General features: G+C 40.8%; 1 protein-coding gene and 1 non-coding gene across 6 annotated transcripts in view; both read left to right on the top strand.

The window, feature by feature from the left end:
• Positions 1-19,685, top strand: part of RGS20 (regulator of G protein signaling 20) — a 79,533-nt gene that overhangs the window by 29,386 nt on the left and 30,462 nt on the right. The gene's annotated exons all lie outside the window — the stretch shown is intronic.
• LOC126961865 (U6 spliceosomal RNA) lies at positions 7,227-7,332 on the top strand. Its single transcript, XR_007728452.1, has one exon. It is a non-coding gene; the product is annotated as a U6 spliceosomal RNA (small nuclear RNA).

Here is a 19,685-nt window from a genome sequence, read left to right as displayed (position 1 = left end):
TGATCACTTGAGGCCCAGGAGGCGGAGGTAGCCGTGATCTGTAATTGCACCACCACACTCCAGCCTGGGTGACAGAGTGAGACCCTGTCTCAAGATAGATAAATAAATAAATAAATAAATAAATAAATAAATAAACTATCATATCAACACAGAAAGTTATAAAGCAGCATTCAAAATCATATATACACTCTCTTGTAATCATGTAAATAATTTTTGTGAACAAAGGGAAGGAAATACAAAATAAAATTTAAAATATTGGCATAATGGATTTACAGCATGTTATTCTTTTTAAAAATATACTTGGTAACAGTTGTTGAGCATTTAATAATTCCAGGCACTATGTGAGGATTTTACATGAATTATCATCTATATTCCTCCCAGCAACCCCATAAGCCCGGTACTATTATTTTCCTGATTTGACACGGAGAAGTTGGGGTGACCTGCCTGTGGTCATAGAGGTAGTGGTGGTACTGGGTCCATTTGATTCTGAGTACTCTATTATCCATTATACATACATATACACACACATATACTTTTTTTTTTTTTTTTTTTTTTTTTGAGACAGGGTCTTGCTCTGTCACCCAGGCTGGAGTGCAGTGGTGTTATCTCAATTCACTGTAGCCTCTGCCTTCCAGGCTCCAGCAATCCTTCAGCCTCGGCCTCCCAAATAGCTGGGACTGCAGGTGTGCGCCACCATATGTGGCTAATTTGTTGTTGTTGTTGAGACAGGGTCTCCCTATATTACCCAGGCTAGTCTCAAACTCCTAGGCTGAAGTGATCCACCCATGGCCTTGGTCTCCCAAAGTGCTGAGATTACAGCTGTGGGCCACCACACCCAGCCCATTATGCTATTTTTCAAAAGGCTGCTATTATAATAGTGTACAGGTAGATATTTAAATGCATGCTTATATTAAAAATTTGGATATTAATGTTCCCATGGCAGAATGATATCATAGTCCTGGCACTTGATATTGGAGGTTTCTTGCTTCTGGTAGAGAAGTAACATTACAGAAAGTAGCAATACAGAGGGAAGGAATTGTGATGTGAATAATGATGAGCCATGTCTGAGAATGGATTAAATGCGTGTGATACACTTGTCTTTGACAACTTTTGACTGATGTGGAAGGACAGAGGTGATGGAAACTCAGCAGTTAGAGGAAGGAAAATGTCTGCTGGGTGTGTATTCTCTCTCTTTCCTTCTAGAGTCCTTTGTTTCTAGAGTGTCTGAGACTGGGGAAATGAAGGTGACCAGTAGACAGTTGAAGAGAGAAGGGATAAGTGCCTTCCTGGGCTGGGTTCATACATTTTATTAAATTCCCAGGTATGTTATCAGACAGAAAGGGTAAAGATACACTGAGTCATGAGGTGAAACACGGAGGGATACATTATTAGTTCTCTAATCATTCATCACATATGTGTTAAATACCTTTACATAAAACAGAATCAATCAAAGCATTATTAGGAACATGAAGAAAGCCATGTAGCCAGCAAAAGTCCAGATGCCCTGGTACCAGCAAGAGCACAAAGCTGGTATTTGAGGGGCTCTTGCTTCAGGCTATGAGCCAAAAAAGATTACCAAGACCCTCCACCAAAGAAGAGGTACACATAGTGGATAATATATGAAAAGATGCTCAACATTGTCAGTCAAGAGGGAAATGCAAATTAAACTCACTATGAGCTGCCACTTATGCCTATTAAAATCGCCAGGGAAAGAAAAAATCTGACAATTCATCTACTGACGAGGATGTGGAACAATTGAAACTCTCATACATTGCTAGTGGGAATAGAAAAAAGATACAGCTCCTTTGAAAGACAAGTTGGCATGTTCTTAGAAAGCGAATAAACATGCACTTACTATGTGACCCAGGGAGTATTTACCCAAGAGAAATGAAAACATACACCCGCACAAAAATCTCTGTGCAAATGTTTATAGAAGCTTTATTCATAAGCACCCAAAACAGGAAATAACACAAATGTCCATCATTAGGTGCCTGGATAAACAGTTATAAGCATATAGTTGAGTACTGCTCAGCAATAAACAAGAATGAACTACTGACACACACAACCAGGTGAATCTCAAAAGCACTACACTAAGTGAAAGAAGCCCAGACTCCAAACAATGGCATGCCACCTGATTTAATTTGTATGATATTTTGGAAAAGGCAAAACTATCAAATCAATCTACAAAGTAATAATATATTTAAAAATGTTAAAATCATACAGGCCACATTTTCTGATCAAAATGTAAAGACACATACAAACTAGTCAGGCTAGTCAAGAAATTAAAAATAAACTTCTAAAAGGCTGTGAATAAAAAATCTGAGCAGCAATTAGATCTGAGATATTTGGAAATAAAAATAGTGCTATATAGCAAAACTCAGTGGATATGATCAAAGCAGTAATTGGATAAAAATTTATACTTTTAGGCCGGGCGCGGTGGCTCAAGCCTGTAATCCCAGCACTTTGGGAGGCCGAGACGGGCAGATCACGAGGTCAGGAGATCGAGACCATCCTGGCGAACACGGTGAAACCCCGTCTCTACTAAAAAAATACAAAAAACTAGCCGGGCGAGGTGGCGGGCGCCTGTAGTCCCAGCTACACAGGAGGCTGAGGCAGGAGAATGGCGTAAACCCGGGAGGCGGAGCTTGCAGTGAGCTGAGATCCGGCCACTGCGCTCCAGCCCCGGCGACAGAGCGAGACTCCGTCTCAAAAAAAAAAAAAAAAAAAAAAATTTATACTTTTAAACCCACTTATTAAAAACCAGCACTGACTGAACGTAAATGAACTAAAACTTTAGTGTGAGAGGCCAGGAGAAAACAAAGTAATTTTTTAAAAAGTAGATAAAGAATAATGAAAATAAAAGCAGAAATTAATAAAATTTACAGTTAACAGAAAGCAAAATTGATCCATAAAGCCTAAGGCCAATTCTTTGGAAAACAGAACTACAGACTAACCTTTGGCAAATCTGATTCAGATAAGAGGATAGAAAAGCCCAAACCATCAGAAATGAGTTGTGGTGCATAACTGGATCGAGACTTTTTTACACAAAAACCAAATAACAGGTACAAGTTTAATGCCAATGTATTTGAAAATCTTAGGTAAGATAGATACTTTTCTGAAAAAATTTAAATTTAAAATATTGAGTCATATGGTAGTAGAAGATCCTAAACTACATAGAAAAAATCAAAAAGGTGTTATGAGATTTGTCCCTAAGAAAGGCATCAGGCCCTGGCCAGGCACGGTGGCTCATTGCCTGTAATCCCAGCACTTTGGGAGGCTGAGGGGCGGATCACGTAAGGTCAGGAGTTCAAGACCAGCCTGGCCAACATAACATGGTGAAACTCCATCTCTACTAAAAATACAAAAAAAATTAGCTGGGCATGGTGGTGCGTGCCTGTAATCCCAGCTACTCGGGAGACTGAGGCATGAGAATCGCTGGAACCCGGGAGGTAGAAGTTGCAATGAGCTGAGATCGGGCCACTGCACTCCCGCTTGGGTGATGGAGTGAGACTCTGTCTCAAAAAATACATAGAAATAAAAAGATGGAAATTTTCCAGCTTTGTTTTAAAAGGCAGAAAAATAAGAATATTTAAACTAGACAAGGATGGCCAAAAAAAGGAAAATTAATGAAGGGAGATCCTATTCATAATAGGAACATAAATCACAAAACTGCAAATTCCTATGCATAGGAATAACCACATAGCAAACACTTATTGAGTGCTATGTGTTGCAAGCACAGTTGAAGTGCTTCACTGGTATCGCCTCATTTAATCTTCACCTCCAGGATACTCAGTATCCCAGTTCTATTGATGAAGGAACCAAGACTCAAAGAGATGGAATAACTTCCCCAGGCTCATGCAGCTAATCAACAATGGAGTTGAGATTTAAGCTAATTTCCCCAGTCCTCACAGTGGATACAGTTAATCTTGATTTTTTTTTTTTTTTTAGCCAATTTTATAGGTAAAAATATCAAAAAAAGATACCTGGTTTTAATTTGCATCTCTTTGTTTTACATGATTTCCTGCCACATAAATTTTAATATTTATTCTTGAATCACATTTAGCTTCAATTTTGCATCTTCAGTATTTATGAAATCTTTCATTAGTTACATTCTCTCAAATGAATTCATCCCACTGGCTTCCGGCTACTGTTCATCTGTCTATTCTGATACTTCATTGAGAATACCAATATTTTTCTAAATTTACTTTTGGTAAAACTGAACATTTTTTCATAGGTGATTTTATTTGTGTGTATGTGTGTGTGTGTGTATATATATATATGTAGTGTGCGTGTGTTTGTATACGTGATTTCTTCATCTATTATTTTTTCATTTATTAGTGAGTAAAATGGTTTTAAAAAAAAAAAAGTATCAACTATTAGGTTACCCTGAAGTATGATTTGTATAGGAAAAGTAGGATAAAAACTTGATTCCTTCCCCTTATTTATCAGTTTTCAAAATTGTTCCCTATCACTGTCTAAATGTAGTCAGTGAGTTTTTTTAGTACCATTATGAATTCATAGTTTTTCACAATTTTATGTGTTTCAATGCACTGCAATTGATATACTTTTTTTTGAGGTGGAGTCTTGCTCTGTTGCCCAGACTGGAGTGCAGTGGGCAAACTCAGTTCACTGCAACCTCTGCCTCCTGGGTTCAAGTGATTCTCCTGCCTCAGCCTCCCAAGTAGCTGGGACTACAGGCACATGCCACCACACCCAGCTAATTTTTGTATTTTTAGTAGAGACAGGGTTTCACCATGTTGGCCAGACTGGTCTCAAACTCCTGACCTCAGTTGATCCATGCGCCTCAGCCTCTCAACGTCTGCTGGGATTATAGGCGTGAGCCACCATGCCCAGCCTCAACAGACCTTTTCTTACCACCTACTCTGCTAAGCACAGAAGTTCTGCCCTTTGCCTATGCTTAGCTTTGGAGTGAGGGCTGATAATACCTGAGAAAGAATAAGAAAACTCCTTACCATGTTGTTAGAGTCTCCATAGATTATCTCCTTTTCTACATCTGTTTGCATTTATTGAATAAATGATCTTGATATACTCAAACACTGTACAAGCAAATTGTTACTATATAATCAAAGCATTTGGGTTGTGCCTTTGCCATTTCTCAGATACTGAACTTTTGGGACTGTTAGAAGTTGGAGAAAACCTAATTCATACCTGTGTCATCAGTAGATCCACATGTGCTAATGTGGAAAGAGCCTCAAGCTACCTTGTGAGGTAAAGAAAGAGAGGCACAGAACAGTGGTATACCCTGCTTCCATTTTCTTAAAAATGCCTATGTATCTGGAAAGGCATACAGAAAAACAAATGATGGCACTTTCCTCTAGGACACAACTGTCACTATAAACCCTTCAGTGTTGTATGGTTTTTCTTATCATGTGCAGGTGCTATTCTCATATTTTAACATGACTTTTAAAAGTACATATATATATATATATATATGTATACATGTATATATATTTTTTGTTTGTTTTTTGGGGACGGAGTTTTGCTCTTGTCTCCCAGGCTGGAGTGCCGTGGCGCGATCTCAGCTCACTGCCACTTCCGCCTTTAGGGCTCAAGCAGTTCTCCTGCCTGAGCCTCCCAAGTAGCTGGGATTACAGGCACCTGCCACCACGCCTGGCTAATTTTTGTATTTTTGGTAGAGATGGGGTTTCTCCATGTTGGTCAGGCTGGTATCAAACTCCTGACCTCAGATGATCCACCCGCCTCGGGCTCCCAAAGTGCTGGGATTACAGACATAAGCCACCATGCCCGGCCTAAAAATATTAATAAATTATCTAACTCAGCTGCAGATTAAAGTGCCCAGTCACCCAATGCACTTGACAGTTCTGGACAGAAGCATTAAAGTGGCTTCACAGGAGCTCCTATTCCTCACTCCACATTAGACATTGCTATGGGTTGAATTGTGTCCCCCCAGAATATATGTTGAAGTTCTAACCATGATGCCTGTGAATATCACCTTATTTGGAAACAGGGTCTTTGCATACACCACATCTGGCTAACCAAGTGAAGATGAGGCCAAACTGGATGAAGGTGGGCCTGAAATCCAACGAGTGATGACCTTATAAGGAGGGAGAGCTTCAAAGACCCAGGCAGACATAGAGGGAAGAAGGGCAAGTGGCAAAGAAGGCAGAGATTGGGTTTCTGTTGCCACAGAGGTTGCCAGAAGAGGCGAGGAAGAATCCTCCCCTAGAACCTTCAGAGGCGGGTGTCTGGCCCTGCTAATGGTTTGGTTTTGAACTTTTAGCCTCCAGAACTGTGCAAGAATGAATTTCCGTTGTTTTAAGCCATCCGGTTTGTGGTAATTTGTTACAGCAGCTCTAGGAAACTAATCCAGATGTTAAAGTTTATTCTTACATAGAAATTGAGGTTTCTAATAAAAGGTGTGTGGATGTGGCTACTTTGATCACTCACTGGGCTCTGGCATCATAACTTCTGGCCTTGGCTATATTTTCCTTTTTCTTTCTCTTTTTTTCCTTTTCCTTCTTTTTCTTTCCTCTTTTTTCCTCTCTCTCTCTCTCTTTTTTTTTTTTTTTTTTTGAAACAGGGTCCCGCTCTGTCACCCAGGCTGGAGTACAGTGGCTCCATCATGGCTCACTGCAGCCTCAAACTCCTGGGCTCAAGTGATCCTCGTGCCTCAGCCTACTGAGTAACTAGTACTATAGGCATGCACCACCACATCTGGCTAATTTTTAAATATTTGTAGAGATGGGGTCTTGCTATGTTTCCTGGGCTGGTCTTGAATTCCTGGCCTCAAGTGATCCTCCCAACTTGGCCTCCCAAGGAGCTGGGATTACAGGCCCTTCTTAGTTCTTTCATGCCAATCCAATTTTAGGTTCTTAGCCTTGGTACTTTGGGTCCACTGTGGATTCCCCTATTCTCTCCTTCTTTCTCTTCCTGTTTTTGATCTTATCCCTTACAGATATCCCTTCATGTCCCTGCCCCCAGACTGTAATTTGTGATATTTGCTGTCAACTCTTATCCATTCTTGTGCACGAGATAATCTTAGTTTCTTTATGTAGTTCACTAATTTAACAAGCCGGACTGAACTGAGTGTAAACAGGCAGTGAATGTCTTCTCCTATCACCACATTCAAACAGTATCGGTTTTCCCCTCCTCTCCCTTCAACTCTTATCTTGTGCAGATTCTAGAGTTTTTCAGGTCAATGTCCGTATTAGAACAGTCTCATTTTCAGGCGTTAAAAAAATTCAGTGCTCACTTCGGCAGCACATATACTAAAACTGGAACAATACAGAGAAATTAGCATGACCCCTGCGCAAGGATGATGTGCAAATTCGTGAAGCATTCCATAAAAAGAAAAAAAAAAGCAACAAATTGTTTTTTAATGTTTAGTCCCGGCCAGGCGCGGTGGCTCATGCCTGTAATTCCAGCACTTTGGGAGGGATCACCTGAGGTCAGGAGTTTGAAACTAGCCTGGCCAACATGGTGAAACTCTGTCTCTACTAAAAATACAAATATTAGCTGGGTGTGGTGATGCACACCTGTAATCCCAGCTACTTGGGAGGCTGAGGCAGGAGAATCACTTGAACCTGGGAGGCGGAGGTTGTAGTGAGCTGAGATCGCGCCACTGCACGTCCAGCCTGGGCAATGGAGCGTGACTCTGTCTCAAAAACAAAACAAAAAAAAGGTCAGTCCCCTTGAAATCAAACTTTAGTGCCCTCCATTTCAGTTTCCCCTCACCCAGCTTTGGCTTCTCCAGAGGTCTGGCAGACCAACTGTGGCAGGGGAGAGGAGGAGAGCCCTTCCGGTTCCTCTCTGCTTTCTGTCCTTTCCTAGCTCCGCTGCCATGGATGCAGCACTGCTAAAGACAGAGGTGATGTTGGTGAGTGGGAATTCAGACCAGTCTTCCCCCTACAGGGATCTCCCCACTCCTGCCTGACCTCTTCAGCTTTGGTACCAGTCATACAGCCCTAGGGTCCTCCTCCCCAGTGCAACAGTTTTGCACAGGATCCTTCAAGAAGATTCAAGCTTGGCCCCCTTCCATGTCTCCCATGGAAAAACTCACCCATCCACGCAGCTGGTTGCTTCCCTTTTTCCTAGACCTGGCTGTTCCAACTGGCCCTTCCCATTCAGTCTCAGGCAGTCCAGGGGGAAGCTGCAGTCTCTGTACCTCTCAGACTCTGCCAGGTTCATCCCCAGGAGTCTTCTGCATCATCTGAAGACCAGGACAGGGCTGGTGCCTGAGTTTCTTTCTTTTTTAAAAATGTGTTTGGAATTGGAATCTCGCTATGCTGTCCAGGCTGGTCTCGAACTCCTGGCTTCAATCAAGCCTCTCAAGTAGGTGTGGTTATAGGCATGAACCACCCCACCTGACATTTTTACTGATATATTTTACCGTATTTTATCGAATTCTAGATTCACTATTGTTTCTTGTATTCTATACTTACCCTTGGGGTCTACTTTTCTCGGTAAAATATACTTGAATAATTTTCTTTCCAAGAGTCTATGAGCAAATACTCATCTGAGGACTGTGGTTCAAGTCGTCTCTTCTGGCATGCTCCCGCAGGAGCTCTTCTGTCTCCAATAGATGGTGGGAGAGAAAGGAGCAGACATGCTACTGGGCACTCTCTACTACAAATTTCCTTCTGTGAAATCTCTTTATCTCCAAAGTATTCTCAAGATTATCAGTATGTGATTTCCATTAATTCTCCTACTAAGTTTTACACAGAAGTGTCAGAAGCTCTCTTTGGAATATGTGGGCACACATCACTCACGGTCCTTGCCTTTGGAGACTCAGAGACTTTGGAAACCCTGATATGACAGGAAACATTCCATTTAGTGTCCTGTTATAGTAACCCTCCCTGGCTACATAATGTTCATCTAACTTTTCTAATCACTTTCAAAAGATTCCTGCATTCAGTCAAGTACTTAAGTATACAAGTACTCAAGCTCCATTTTTTTTTCTGGGGTCTCACTCTGTTGCCCAGGCTAACTGTGGTGGTATGACCACAGCTCACTGCCGTCTCCACCTCCTGAGCTCAAGTGATCCTCCCACCTCAACCTCCTAAAGAGCTGGGAATACAGGCATGTACCACAAAGTCCAGCTAATTTTTTATTTTTCATAGAGACAAGGTTTCACCGTGTTGCCCAGGATGGTCTCAAACTCCTGACCTCAAGTGATCCGTCTGCCTCAGCCTCCCAAAGTGCTGGGATTACAGGCATGAGCCACTGTACCCAGCCTAAGACCCATTTTTGCAGACAGTACTTTATTAAATTTACCGACATATTTTATCGAATTCTAGATTTACTATTGTTTCTTGTATTCCATACTTCCCCTGGGGATCTACTTTTCTTGGTAAAATATGCGTTAATAATTTTTTTGCAACGGTCTGTGAGAGATAAGCTGAGTCTTATCTCAGAGGAAGATATTATCTGTTTTCTTCTGGGATCTGTTGTTGCTGAAGAGAAGTGTCGTTGTTGGCCTAATTATCATTCTTTTGTAGGAAACTTTTTTCTCTGGTAGCTTCTTAAATTATCTGTCAATTCCTGATGTTTTAAAGTTTACCATGGTGTTTCTAGTAGTGGATTTTTGTTTATTTGTCCTGCTTTGTAAAGAGAGAGACTTTCTCAGTGTCTAGTCAATTCATGTTGCTATAACAGAATTCCACTGACTGAGTGGCTCAAACGACCAAATTTGTTTCTCACAGTTCTGGAGGCTGGGAAGTCCAAGATCAAGGCACTGGCAGATAGGTGTCTGATGAGGGCTGCTTCCTGGTTGCCAGAAACCAGAAACTGTCTTCTCACCACACCCTCACAGGGTGGATAAAGAGGGAAAGAGCTCTGTGAAGCCTCTTTTATAAGGACATGAATCCCTTTCATAAAGGCCCCATTCTCATGACCTAATCACTCCCTAGGACCCCACTTCCAAATATCATCACCTTGGGGCTTCAATTAATGAATTTTGTGGTAGACATAAACATTCAGTCTATAGCAGTGAGGATTTGTGTTTTTTTCAATTCCAGAAATTCTCAGAACACCTACTTTCTTTTTGTTTGATTGTGGTTTTTTTTGTTTTTGTTTTTGTTTTTTGAGATGGAATTTCACTCTTATTGCCCAGGCTGGAGTGCAGTGGTGCGATCTCAGCTCATTGCAACCTCTGCCTCCCGGGTTCAAGTGATTCTCCTGCCTCAGCTTCCTGAATAGCTGGGATTACAGGCACACGCCACCACACCCAGCTAATTTTTTGTATTTTTAGTAGAGACAGGGTTTCACCATGTTGGCCAGGCTGGTCTGGAACTCCTGACCTCAGGTGATCCGCCTGCCTCAGCCTCCCAAAGTGCAGGGATTACAAGCATGAGTCACCATGCCCAGTCTCCTACTTTTCTTTTTAACTGTTATTTTCCCATCATTATCTCCATTTTCCTTATATTAAACTCCTGTTAAATGTACATTGAAACTGGTAACTCTACACTCCCTTATTCTTTTGCCTTTAAACAGCATTAAGATAAAATTTACATACCATAAAGTTTACTCATTTAAAGAGCACAGGCCAGGCACAGTGGTTCATACCCGTTGTCCCAGCACTTTGGGAGCCAAGGCAGGAGGATCACTTGAGCCCAGGAGTTGGAGACTGCAGTGAGCTATGATCACACCACTGCACTCCAGTCTGGGTGACAGAGGCTGACTCTGTCTCAGTCAGTCACAATCAGTAGTTTTTAGTATACTTACAGAGTTGTGCAGCCATCATCATAATCTAATTTTAGGACATCTTCATCAAAAGAAACCTTGTACCGTTTAGTAGTCATTAGCAACAATCACCACTATCTAATTCCTGAATATTTTCTTTTTCTTTTTTTGAGATGGAATCTCGCTCTATCGCCCAGGCTGGAGTGCAGTGGCGTAATTTTGGCTCACTGCAACCTCTGCCTTCTGGGTTCAAGCAGTTCTCCTGCCTCAGCCTCCTGAGTAGTTGGGATTACACGTGTGCGCCACCACACCCAGTTAATTTTTGTATTTTTAGTAAAGACAGGGTTTCACCATGTTGGTCGGGCTGGTCTCAAACTCCTGACCTCGTGATCCACCCGCCTCGGCCTCCCAAAGTGCTGGGATTACAGGCATGAGCCACCGTGCCTAGCCTCCTGAATATTTTCATAATTCTGAAAAGAAATCCCATACCCACTAGCAGTCACTCCTCATTCTCCTTACCGCATCCCCTGGCAACCACTAATTTACTTCCAGTCTCTATGGATTTGTCTAGTCTGAAAATTTCTTATAAATGGAATCATACATTATGTAGCCTTTTGTGTCTGCCTTCATTCACTTAACATATTTTTTCCTTTTTTTTTTTTTTTTTTTTTGTGAGACGGAGCTTTGCTGTTGTTGTCCAGGCTGAAGTACAATGGCACAATCTCAGCTTGTTGCAACCTCCACCTCCCGGGTTCAAGCAATTCTCTTGCCTCGGCCTCCTGAGTAGCTGGGACTACAGGTGCCCACCACCACACCCAGCTAATTTTTTGTATTTTTAGTGGAGATGGGGTTTCACTGTGCTGGTCAGGCTGGTCTCAAACTCCTGACCTTAAATGATCCACCTGCCTCAGCTTCCCAAAGTGCTGGGATTACAGGCATGAGCCACTGTCCCAGCCTTCACTTAACATATTTTCAAGGCTCATCCATGTTGTAGCAGCATCTAGTACTTCATTCCTTTTTATAGCTGAATAAATATTGCCTTGTACGAACATACCATGTTTTGTTCATTCATCAGTTGATAGATATTTGTGTTTTTCCACTTTTTGACCATTATGTATAATGTTTACAACAATAAACAAACAGCATTTGTTTACAAGTTTTTGTGTGGACATGTGTTTTCAGTTTTCTGGGCATATATAGGAGTAGAATTGCTGGGTCATTTGGAAGCTTCATGTTTAACATTTTGAGGACCTGTAAAACTGTTTTCCAAAGTGGCTAGCCCATTTTACATTCTCACATGTAGCATATGAGGATTCTAATTTCTTCACATCCCAACACTAATTGTCTACTTTTATTCTACCTATCCTAGTAGGAATAAAATAGTATTTCATTGTGGTAGAGACTTTATTTCCCTAATGACTGATGATGTTAATCGTCTTTTCATGTGTATATTGGCCATTTGAAATATCTAGTCAAATCCTTTCTCCATTTTTAAATTGGGCTTTCTCTCCTTTCTCTTAAGTTGTAAGAGTTCTTTATATATCCTGGATACAAGTCTCTTACCTGATATGTGACTTCCAAATATTTTTTCCCAGTCTGTATCTGTGGATTGTCTTTTCTTTTTTTTTTTTTTTTTTTTGAGACAGAATCTCACTCTGTCACCCAGGCTGGAGTGCAATGGCACAATCTCGGCTCACTGCAACCTCCGCCTCCTAGGTTCTCTTCTCCTGCCTCAGCCTCCTGAGTAGCTGGGATTTCAGGCACGCGCCACCACGCCCGGCTTATTTTTGTATTTTTTTTAGTAGCGCCAGGGTTTCACCATGTTGGTCATGCTGGTCTGGTGTCATTTGAAGCATAACTTTTTTTTTTTGAGACAGAGTCTTGCCCTGTTGCCCAGGCTGCAATGCAGTGGTGCACTCTTAGCTCACTGCAACCTTTGCCTCCTGGGTTCAAACAATTCTAGTGCCTCAGCCTCCCAAGGAGCTGGAATTACAGGTGCATACCATCAAGCCTGGCTAATTTTTGTATTTTTAGCAGAGACGAGGTTTTATCATGTTTAGTGGTCTTGAATTCCTGGCCTCAAGTGATCTACTCGCCTAGGCCTCCCAAAGTGCTGGAATTACAGGCATGAGCCACTGCACTCAGCCATAAAAAATTTTAATTTTTTTTAAGTCCCACTTATCAATCTTCTCTGTTTTACTTGTGCTTTTGGTGTCATGTGTGAGAAATCATTGCTTAACTGCAGGTCATGAAGATTTACTGTTGTGTTTTCTTCTAAGCATTTTATAGTTTTAGCTCTTAGATTTGGATCCGCTTGAGTTAGTCTGTGTATATGGTATAAGGTAAGGGTCTTACTTTATCCTTTTGCATGTGGATATTCACTACTGTCAGCACCATTTGTTGAAAAGACCGTTCTTTCCCATTTCGAATTGGCTTGGCCTTTTTGTCCAAGTAGCTCTCCCAAGCTACTCAGGAGACTGAGGCAGGAGGATCACCTGAGCCCAGGTGTTATGTTGTCCAGCCTGGGCAACATAGCAAGACCCTATCTCTAAAAACAAAACAAAACAAAACAAAACAGGCACCTGGGATTTTGATAGGGATTGCATTGAATCTGTACATTAACTTGAGAAATGTTGCCATCCTAACAGCATTAAGTCTTTTATAAATATGGGATGTTTTTCCACTTATTTAGATTTTTTTTTTTTTTGAGACAGGGTCTTACTCCCATTGCCCAGGCTAGAGCACAGTGGTGTGATCTTGGCTCACTGCAGCCTCAACTTCTGGGCTATGTGATCCTCCCACTTCAGCTTCCTGAGTAGCTGGGACTACAGGCACACACCACCATGCCTGGCTAATTTTTTGTATTTTCAGTAGAGAAGGTGTTTCACTGTGTTGCCTGGGCTGATCTTTAACTCCTGGGCTCAAGTGATCTATCAACCTCAGCCTCCCAAAGTGCTGGGATTATAGACGTGAGCCATCATGCCCAGCCCTATTTAGATATTCTTTACTTTCAGCAATTGTTTTGTGGTTTGCAGTGTATAAATCTTATAATTCTTTTATTAAATCTATTCCTAATTATTTTATCTCTTGATACTATTATTGGAATTATTTCCTTAATGTCACTTCCAGAATGTTCACTGCTAGTGTACAGAAATACAATTGATTTTTGTTTGTTAATATTGTATCCTGCAACTTTGCTGAACTCATTTATTTGTTCTGATAATTTTTTTGTTTGTTTTTAGTGGAATATTTAGGACGTTTTAATAAGCAAGATCATGTCATTTGCAAATAGAGATACAGAGATAGTTTTACTTCCTTTTCAATTTGAATGCCTTTTATTTATTTTTCTTGCCTTATTGCCCAGGCTGGAGCTTCCAACATATTACAAATAGAAGTGGTAAAAGTAGATTTTTTTTCTTATTTCTGATCTTAGAGAGAAAGCCATCAGTCTTTCAGTGTTTAATATGATCTTAGATATAGGTGTGTTATAGGTGCCTTTGGTCAGGTTTAGGAAGCTTCCTTATATGCCTATTTTGTTGAATATTACTTATTGTGAAATGCATTAGATTTTGTCAAATAATTTTTTTTTTGAGACGGGGCTGTCTCACTCTGTTGCTCAGACTGGAGTGAAGTGGTACAATCTCAGCTCACTGCAACCTCCTGCTCCTGGGCTCAAGCGATTCTCCTGCCTCAGCCTCCTGAGTAGCTGGGATTACAGGCACGTACTATCACGCCTGGCTAATTTTTGTATTTTTTAGTAGAGATAGGGTTTCGCCATGTTGGCCAGGCTGGTCTTGAACTCCTGACCTCAGGTGATCCACCCACCTCGGCCTCCCAAAGTGCTGGGGTAGCAGGTGTGAGCCACTGTGCCTGACCAAATAATTTTTCTCAGTCAATTGTGATTTTTGTCCCTTACTTTATTGATATGGCTATTACATTTATTTTTTATGTTAAACTAACCTTGCATTCTTACATTAAATTCTACTTAGTCATGGCATATAATCCTTTTTTTACATGTTGCTAGATTCAGTTTGCTAGTATTTTAAGATTTTTGCAACTGTATTCATAAAAGATTATTACAGTGTCTTTATTTGGTTTTGGTATCAGAGTAATACTGGTCTCAGAGAATAAGTTGGGAAGTATTCACTCCCCTTCCATTTTTTGGAACAGTTTTTGAAGAACTGGTAGTCCTTCTTTGCTAAATGTTTGGTAGGATTCACCAGTGAAGCCAACTTGATCTGAGCTTTTCTTTTCTTTTTTTTTCTTTTCTTTTTTTTTAATACATTAGCCTGAACAGATCTGGGCTTTCCTTTGTGGGATTTTAAAAAATCACTAACTCAGTCTGTTTACTTGTTAAAGTTCCTTCTTTAGTTAATTTTGTTAATTTATGACTTTCCAGGATTTTTTCCATTTCATCTAAGTTTTCTAATTAGTTGCCATACAGTTGTTCCATTATCATTCTTTTTATTTCTGTAAGATCAGTAGTAATTTCCCATCTTTCATTCCTTATTTTGGTAATTTAAGTCTTCATTTTTCTTGGTCAACTAGCTAAGGTTTGTCAATTTTGTTGATCTTTTCAAGTAACTAACTTTTGGTTTCATGAATTTTCTCTGTTGTATTTTTCTATTTCTGTTTTCTATTCCATTGTGTTTGGAAAACATACTTTGTATTATAATAATGATTTTAGATCTATTGAGGCTGTTTTATGACCTATTGTATGGTCTATTCTGGAGAATTTTCATGTGCATTTGAGAAGAATACGTATTTCACTGATGCAGGTGGAGTGCTCTATAGATGTCTGTTAGGTGTAGTTAGTTTATAGTGTCCTGATGTCCTCTATTCATATCCTTGTTGATCTTCTGTCTAATTGTTCTGTCCATTATTGAAAGCAAAGTATTGAACTTTATTACTGTTATCATTGAATTGTTGGTTTTTCCCTTCAATTCTGTCAGTTTTTGCTATATGTATTTTTGTGGTTCTGTTATTGGGTGTATATATATTTATAATTATTATATCTTCCTGAGACATTAGCTCTTTTATCATTATAAAATGTCCCTATTAATCTCTAGTAACATTTTGTGTAATAGTATTTTATTTGCTATTATTAGAGCCACTCCAGCTCTCTTATGGTTGCTGTTGCCAGATATATATTTTTCCATCCTTTTACTTTCTATCTATTTGCATTTTTTAATCTAAAGTGTGTCTCTTGTAGACTGCATATAGTTGGATTATGTTTGTATTCATGGTATTCTGGCAATCTCTGTCTTTTGACTGGATTGTTTAATCCGCTCACTTTTCACCTTGTCATTGTCATTGATCCATTTAGATTCACCTTTGTGTTTTTCTTTTTGCTTTCTATATATTTCATGACTACTCTGTTCCTCTTTTCCTCCCTTATTAACTTCCTTTGTTTTATGTTGATATTTTCTAGTGTACCATTTTACTTCTTTAGTAATTTTTTCACTATATGTATATATTTTTTAATTTTAATTTTTATTCTTTCTTTGAGACAGAGTGTCACTTTGTCACACAGGCTGGAGTGCAGCGGTACAATCATAGCTCACTGCAGCCTCAAACTCCTAGGCTCAACAGTCCTCCTGCCTCAGCCTCCCACGTAGCTAGGACTACATGTGTGTACCCTCATGCCAGATAATTTTTTAAATTTTTTGTAGAGACAGGGTTTCACTATGTTGTCCAGGCTGTTCTGAACTGCTGGTCTCAAGTGATCCTCCTTCCTTGACCTCCCAAAGTGCTGGGATTTCAGGCATGAGAAAATGTGTCTGGCCCTGAGGTAATTTCTTAATGTCCTCTATAATGCTTATAATACCTTTCTTAATGTATCAAAATCAACTTTAGATGTATACTACCTTAATTCTAGTAAGATATAGAAACTTTGCTCTTATATATAGCTCCGTTCTCTCCCTACTGTTTTGTGGTTACTACTGCTATACATATTAAGGTGTATATATATTACAAATCCAATAATATATTGTTATAATTACTGCTTTATATAATCCTCCCAAAGTGCTGGGATTACAGACGTGAGCCACCACGCCTGGCCAATCCTATGTCTTTTAAAGAAGCTAAGAAAAGAAGTAAGAGCAGAAATACATGTATAGAGTTTTTTCTTTAAAAAAGTACTAGGCCTGGCCCGGTGGCTCACATTTGTTATCCTAGCACTTTGGGAGGCCAAGGAAGGCAGATTGCTTGAACTCAGGGGTTTGAGACCAGCCTGGGCAACACACTGAGACCCCGTCTTTACAAAAAATGTAAAAATTAGCCTGGCATGGTAGTGTGTGCCTGCAGTCCCAGCTACTTGGGGAGCTGAGGTAGGAAGATCACTTGAGCCCGGGAGGCAGAGGTTGCAGTGAGCCAAAATCACACCACTGCCAGCCTGGGCAACAGAGCAAGGCTCTGTCTTTAAAAAAAAAAAAATTCCAGAGACTTTAAATTATTGTTTTTAGGTTACTCACTAGTTATATGATTATATTTTGCTGGAGAGAGGGTCTACATCCCTCACGTAGCCATTCTGGAACCACCCTGCAGATGATGCGCCTCGTCTTTTTATCTCTTAGTCTTTCTGAACAAGATTCTGAATTAATCCTTCAGTACTAATTTCTAATATCCTTGAAACTTTCTACTTGATTCTTTTTCCTGACTACCTGTTCTTATTTTATTTCTATTTGTTTTAGTTCCCTATTTTTTGACATTTTAAATGTAAATGATTTCTTCATTATTATTTGAGCATCTCAACTTTATTTTTCATTTTCTTCTATAACATTCAATTTATATTCCAGTGGGTGATTTTAATGACTGTCTTTCTTCATGTGTTTTGGGATTTTAGTTTGCAAGTCCTTTTTCTTTTTCTTGTTTTTTTGAGAGTGTCTTGCTTTGTTGCCCAGGCTGGAGTGCAGTGGAATGATTATAGTTCACTGCAGCCTTGACCTCTTGGGCTCAAGCATTCCTCCAACCTCTGCCTCCTGAATAGCTAGGACTACAGAGGTGTGCCATCAGACCAGCTAATTTTTTTATTTGTTTTATTTTTTTTGAGACAGAATCTTGCTCTGTCGCCCAGACTAAAGTGCAGTGGTGCATGTTGGTTCACAGCAACCTCCGCCTACCAGGTTCAAGAGTTCCTCCTCTCTCAGCCTCCCAGATAGCTGGAATTACAGATGCACCACCACGCCTGGCTAATTTTTGTATTTTTAGTACAGACAGGGTTTCACCATGTTGACCAGGCTGGTCTCGAACTCCTGACCTCAAGTGATCTACCCACCTCGGCCTCCCAAAGTGCTGGGATTACAGGCATCTGCCACTGTGCCTGGCCTAGTTTTTAAATTTTTTTGTAGAGATGGGGCTCGCTATGTTGCTCAGGCTGGTCTTGAACCCCTGGCCTCAAGCAATCCTCCTACCTCTGCCTCCCAAAGCACTGGGATAATAGGCATGAGCCACCATGCCCAGCTGCAAGTTCATTTTAAAGTAATTGTTTCATTCTTTTTTGTTGTTGATCTTTTTTCTGTCCTTCTTAGTTTTTACTTATCTCCATCTAGAAACATTAAGATTTCCTTCACTGAACATCTGGGCATCCTACTAAGAGCCAGATGTTATGATGACAATTCAGAATTTCTGCCCGAGTGGTATTGTGAATATGGCAGATTTCAGAACCAGCAGTTCCAGCTCATTCCAGACCACAGAGATGTCTGTGTGCTCCCATATTCCATATGTAGGCTCAGCAGAGGTCACCTACAGTTGGTGTTTCTTATAAGCTTCATTCATAAGGAAGAGGAGATTCTTTTCAACTTTTAAAGCAGTGACTGCAGCTCCAGCCCCACATTTAACCTGGAGCAATTTTAGACCCTTTTAGCTTCTGGACTGATGTTGCCTCTGCCTATTACTTGGACCTACAGCCAAGCAGGCCCGCTGCTTCCACTCTGCCCATTGATTTACATTGCCATTGCATTTCTGGTTGGAGGTATATTTATCTTGGTTTTGAACTCATCTACATGCTTTTAGGCTTTTCTTATCTGTCATTGCTTTTGCTTGGAACAGAATCAGTGATTAAAGTGAGATCATTGCCCCAGCTTGCCCAGAGTCCCAATCCCATCCTGAATTTGCAGTCAGACATTTCAGGCTGTAGTCTTTAGCTTCTCTGTAACATTCACAATAGCTTTCTGGATGGAAGCGATGGGTGGAATGGATCAGCAAGACACAGAAACCAGGAGTAAAAAGAAATATGAACCAGAGTTTGGGTAGGGTAATGGTGAGGCCTGCGGCAGGGTTCCCAGCACAGCAAGATTCTGTGCAGGACCACAAAGTTAGAAGTGAAACCGAGGTGGCTGGAGGTGGTGGCTCACGCCTGTAATCCCAGCATTTTGGGAGGCCAAGGTGGGCGGATCACCTGAGGTCGGGAGTAAAAATACAAAATTAGCCGGGCATGGTGGCACATGCCTGTAATCCCAGCTACTCAGGAGGCTGAGGGAGGAGAATTGCTTGAACCCGGGAGGCAGAAGTTGTGGTGAGCTGAGATCGCGCCATTGCACTCCAGCCTGGGCAACAAGAGCGAAACTCGGTCTCAAAAAAAAAGAAATTAAAACGAAGTAAGATGTTCAAGGTCAGTGTCTAAAGCAGGAAACAGCTAGATTACTAAGGAGTAATCTAGTAGCACTGTGTTCTGACAAAGATGTTACTAACGGAGGCCCTGTGGGAGCCATGATCTACACAGCCATACTGCCCAAAGGAAAAATATTTCAAGAGCCAAGGTTTATTAAAGCAAAAGTAGGCCGGGCTCAGTGGCTCACACTTGTAATCTCAGCACTTCGGGAGGCTTAGGCAGGAGCCTCGCTTGAGCCCAGGAGTTCGGTACATAATGAGATCCCACCTCTACGAAAAGAATTTTTTTCGTTCCTGCTACTTGGGAAACTTGGACAGGAGGATTGCTTGAGCTCAGGAGGTTGAAGCTGCAGTGAGCCGTGTTCACACCACTGTACTGCAGCCTGGGCAACAGAGTGAGATCCTGTCTCAAA

This window comes from Macaca thibetana, chromosome 8, assembly GCF_024542745.1.
Source record: "Macaca thibetana thibetana isolate TM-01 chromosome 8, ASM2454274v1, whole genome shotgun sequence".
In the NCBI taxonomy this organism is placed as follows: Eukaryota; Metazoa; Chordata; class Mammalia; order Primates; family Cercopithecidae; genus Macaca; species Macaca thibetana.
The sequence above is the reverse complement of the archived record's forward strand: the minus strand, read 5'-3'. Positions and strand labels throughout refer to the sequence as shown.